The sequence below is a fragment of the Empidonax traillii genome, unplaced genomic scaffold, assembly GCF_003031625.1.
Source record: "Empidonax traillii isolate 1590-97213 ecotype Southwest subspecies unplaced genomic scaffold, ASM303162v1 scaffold28:size2823434, whole genome shotgun sequence".
In the NCBI taxonomy this organism is placed as follows: Eukaryota; Metazoa; Chordata; class Aves; order Passeriformes; family Tyrannidae; genus Empidonax; species Empidonax traillii.
In genome coordinates this window covers 1188742-1194278 of record NW_020955221.1, presented here as the reverse complement: position 1 = coordinate 1194278, position 5537 = coordinate 1188742, and positions in this window count along the sequence as shown.

The following is a 5537-nucleotide window of genomic DNA, read 5'->3' as shown; positions in this document are numbered from 1 at the left end:
TTCAAGTCTGTGAACCTTCACTACAAATGCCAGTGCTGAGCTGGAGATAACTTTTGTTATGTGATGCTAAATGTCCTGTCTGATACTCTCTTTGCAAACACATTAATATGAAATAAAAAATGTAGGGCAGATATTCCAGCTAAACCATAAACAATAAAATTTCCAGCCTCAAAACAATCTTCACAATTTCACAGCTGAAGGAAGATGTGATATTTACTTTTCAAGATTATTTTATTCTTTTATACATAATTAGAGTCTGGAGGTGCCCAAATTCACTTGTATTCTGCTCATTCATCCTCAGAAATAATAAGGGTTGTTTTGCAAAGTTACATTCCTGAATCTGGCAAGGTTATGCAAACAAAAGGTGTTTACTTAAAATCAAGACAGCCAGGAAATACTATGTGAATCAGTAATCCAGTGACTTGGGAAGGTGTTCTGTTTGCAGGCATTATCTTAAGTAACTATTTTGAAGGTTTGTAATACCAGGGGAACTATTAGTCAGCTAAAGAGGCACTACATGCTGGATTTACCCCTTTTCCAAGGAACAAAAGCTTTTTCTCCTCATTCATAACCAATTGCTATTTTTTACTAATAAACATTAATGTGTTGTGTTTGGTTGAGGCGTTTTTAAAGCAAGCAAATATCAAACATAAAACCTCTTTTACCAAGTTGAAGGAAATTCCTGAAAGAGAGATCAAAAATTTTTTTCCAAGAAGGGTCTGGCAGGAGTGCTATACAGAAACAAAGCAGATGGTATGATTCTGAAGCAAAATTTGTGCAAAATTAGAACAATAACTCATGAGATATCAAATCATATATCGTAAATAAAACTGATATATCAGATCACATTCTGTTGTTTGTCTCTCCTGGCTTCTTCTTACATTTGTCAATTATTGTTACTCCCATAGTATTTCTTTTTAGCATACAGTGAGTTTATGCACTACTGATGATCAGGCAACATCAGAGAAAAACTGCAAGATAGCATGTGTGAATCAGTAGGCAAATGCCCTGTGAATGAGTTCTATTTTAACATGCTTAGCTGCAACATCCTGAATGTAACTGCAATAGGCAGCCTCAAATTTAAAACGTAAACATTTTAATATCTTGTATTTGTATTTTGGTTTTCCCAGTGTTATTAAAGTGCATATAGATAGAAACATTGCATAGTCTCTGCTGTTTCATACCTTACATGTGATTCTGCACAGCCCAGTGACGCAGAAGATGCTAGACTCACTAAGGCAACCATCTTCTGAAATGAAATCTGGAATACAATGGATCTGTTTGTGCCTGATATCCACATTTAAAAGCCATTTAGACACCTTGGTTTCACCTCAATTTAAAAGACAGAAAGAAAACCTCAATCTCTTCATAGCAGAGCAACACTTAAAAACATACCTTCAAAGTACCCCACATGTGTCAGTTCTTGGGTAAGGGGAAAGCAGCATTCAACAGCACCAGAAAGGTAATCCATGTCCACTGCCAACTTTTGCTCTGGAGGCACAGCCCCTATACTTCTATCCATCATTGAGCTCTGACTGAACCATTTCTGGACAACTGAGTGGAGAAGTTCCAAAATTTAGATGGGAGGGGTCTAATCCTCAGTGTTCATTTCCCCCAGGAAAAGTAGCATTTTCCTAGTGGAAGAGGAAGACATCACATTAAATTTAATTTCAAATAAGGTTGGATTAAGGATGTCAAAACACACTAAAAATAATATACCCACTGGAATTTTAATAAGGTCCCCAATAACTCCTTTTCAGTATAGTCTCAAAATACCTATCCAGCTGGTAGATATATATATATATATGTGTGTGCATATGTATATGTGTGTGTATATGTATATGTGTGTGTATATGTATATGTGTGTGTATATGTATATGTATATGTATATGTGTATGTATATGTACGTATACACACTTTGCTGTAAGTACTATTACATATGCTCTTGGTAAGATAGTGGATTGGTCATTCCAAATTTAGAGAGAACTGAATTTATGACAAATGGTGCTGAGTGAATTTGAATAAGAAGCATATAAAATTTCATTTATCCAACATATACAATTTTAGTAAATGAATACTCAGCCCTAAGCAATATATTGCATATTAGAGATAAGAATTTATCCCTTTATTTTATGTCCTTTGTCTACATATGAATGGCCTACATTTAAAGACAAAAAGGGGCCAAGAACACCAAATAAAGTACTAGTCTTTTAAAGGAACTAATGCGATCTCCTAAAGAAAGAATGCCCTCTACTGCTTGGTTAGAGAGCTGCTCCCTAGTAAAAGAAACAACTGCTCAAAACCAAGTATCTTATGGACTGAAACATTTGAAAACGAACTATAACAACAACAACCACTAGTAGTAGTAGTAATAGTAGTGTTAATTATTATTGTTATTGTTATTCTCTGGAATGTCAGATGTGAAATGCATGTATAAAATCAAATATTCCTGAAAAGCAGCATTTCTATCTGATCTACTGCTCATTTTTTTGTTATACATCTGTATAATATAGCCCCAAATGTCTCACTCTAAATATATAAAATCATGCAGAATATTTTCTCCATAATACTCATATGCATAGATTTTAAATTGGCCAATGTTATTTCTTTCAGTAATTTGTTTTCAGTAAAAAACATTTTCTTTAAACTTCATATATTTAATGCCTGTTCTCAAACTTAATACACCCCACCTTATTAGTGTATGCAGTCTTCTTTAGAGACATGTATATTGTTTGTCCTCAGTGGTTTGCCTTTGAAAAACAGCCAACTGAAATTCTTACATCTCTAGAAGTAATAGTCACAGCATGCAATTTTGCCGCATGCTATCACACAGAAGTGCTCTAAAGCGTCATCAAGAAACAGCAGAGACATGAATGCTGATTTATTTTGCATCAGCAGAGAAGAGACTCATGAATGCTATTCTAGAAAAGTTTCCTCAGACCTGATTCTGTTTTATATCAAATTTGTTCCTAAGGACATCCTGCATTTTACTTAAAGACAGTTTTCTGATGTGGGCTTTAAATAGTCACCACCTCCAGCAGCAGATACTCATCTTTTTCCTGCCATTTTACCCCTCGCTTATTTGTCAGTCCAAATTAGAGAGAGAGTCTAGGGATGTTCACAGCAGGCTCATTTTTGTTTCTCCAATAAGGGCTCTTTTGGTTGCACAACACCTAAAAATGCAAACTCAAGGACAATTTAGCTCAAACTTGAAGACTACTTAAAAGCACACAAACAGTGAATTTCTGGAATACACAATCCTTTCTGGTTTGTTCTTGACAGTAATTAATATGGTCCATTCTCAGGGCATGAGCACTGTGGGAATGAAAAAAGATAATGCTAAAAAAAGCAAGGGCTTGTATCCCCAGCAAATATATCAGAAACTAAAGTTTGTCTCACCTTTCATCAGATGTGGAAAAGCAAACAGATTTGTGAGCTTGAAATAATTCTTTTTCTGCCAAATAATAATTTGAATTTTCCTCCTTTCCCAGTGTCACACCAGCAGTATTTGGAAAACTACATGGTCTGGAGGGAAGATAGTGTGTTCTCATCTGGAGAAATGTAGAGGAAGTCAGGTTTAAGACCAGACTTTTAAATCAGGTAGTTCTGCATCAGCTGAGAGAAACTGACAACACATGCTATAAGAGAAAATACAAGAAAAAAGAATTTCACATCAGATATGGCACGAGCCAGCATTCTCCAAGCACTTTCACGTCTCTACCAATGAGAATACAATTTCTAGGAAAAGAAATTATGTTTTAACAATTAAAAAATGTAACAGAAACTTTTGTATTTACAGAAAGAATAGCAGGCATGTATAACTCATACACAGAACTTCATTTCATTTAATTGAAAAAAACTGAAAAGCCCACAGTTTTATACCAAACAGATAGAGAACATCAAAAAAGGACAATCTATTTAGAGTGATCTCAGGAATTCCCCAGGTCCCCTATTTAGAAAATTACTTTATTTTGAGAAAGAAGGAATTACTAACTACACAAACCTTGCATCCATGTATTGACCAGTGTTGTTTTAGTGCATGTATAGAAGGACCAATGCTTGATTTTGGACTTATTCTACATAATTCTTAATCTTTAAAAAGCACTGGCATGTGGAACTACCACCAGGGCTATTCGTTGATGCTCATACATATTTTCTGCAACTATTCTTATGTTCTAGCCATGAACTGACCTGACAGCTTCAAGGAAACACTTCCTTGAGCCTGCATAGCAGAAACAACCACAGTAAGAATGACTACAGCAAGAGAGTACAAGAATTTTTTGTTGTTCTTCAGTGTTTCACATTATACTCAAAAATGGATAAATGCTTGAGATAGTCTTTATAGTAATAATAGTGAAAGTGCCATGGTTTGCAAGTTTAAAGAATAGAAACAGTCCTGAGATTTTATAAATCTAACAACTTGTTGCATTTTTACCTTTATGTGAGGAAAAACTGAATGTTCAGTTTTCATCAGAAAATAAAAAAAAAATAAAAAAATAAATAAAATAAAAATCTCATGAAAGTACTGTCCCAAATAAAACACAGCATCTCCTAAACAGAATACAGTATTAAATACCTTTTGCTTTCCAATAATATATACAAGCTCTGTGAGTATTTCCCCACAAATACTATCCATTACCTACCAATATATGTACATATGTGTATATAAGCATACCTATATATTTATGGATGGATGGATGGATGGATGGATGGACGGATGGGTGGATGGATGAATGGATGGATGATTTTTCCGCTTTGAGAACCAAGGATTTAGAGGTACGTTGATGTAGCATAGAAGTTTAAAACAAGATTCATTTTTGCCAGGACCAAATCTACAAGAATAATGATGGCTACCCAACCTCTGTTTCCTCTGATGGATAGATCCATAATATCAGTTGCCCTAGAAAGGACTGTTGCTCAAAATAATCAGACATGTTTAAGAAACAAGATTTTTCTGTCCTCATACAAAATAATGGATCATTGAAAGCATTTTTTCTTAAAATAGAAAATATTTTTATTTCAGGTTTTTTAAATTATTTTTTATTAAAAGTTTATTTTTAAGCACATCCTCCAAACAAATTGCCCCATTTTCACAAAAACATGTCAGCAGTAACGATAAGCTAGTTTCTCTTAAAGCTGTCCCCAACCAAACCTCAAAGGCAGTAAGAGTGATTTAGGGTAATGAAATATAAAGCAATATGATCCATAAAAGTGGAAAATCTCTACTATAAAAAGAGAGAAGTTATTTTTCTAAAATCATTCAGATACGAAAGGCTGTTCATTGAATTCTTTACTAACAGAACTACAATTCAACAACCAAAAAAAAAAGGGAGTAGACTGGCAGTGAAATTAATCAGCAGCTTAATGCAATTGACATAAAAAAGCATTGCATGCTTGTACATTTTGCTATCCTGTCTTATGAAAGAGGGCATAACAAACATCTCCAAATATCTGAAGGTCATAAACTCCAAAATTAAAATAATTACTTGGCATTATACGTAGAATATAATAAAGAATAGTGGGATTACCATAAACAA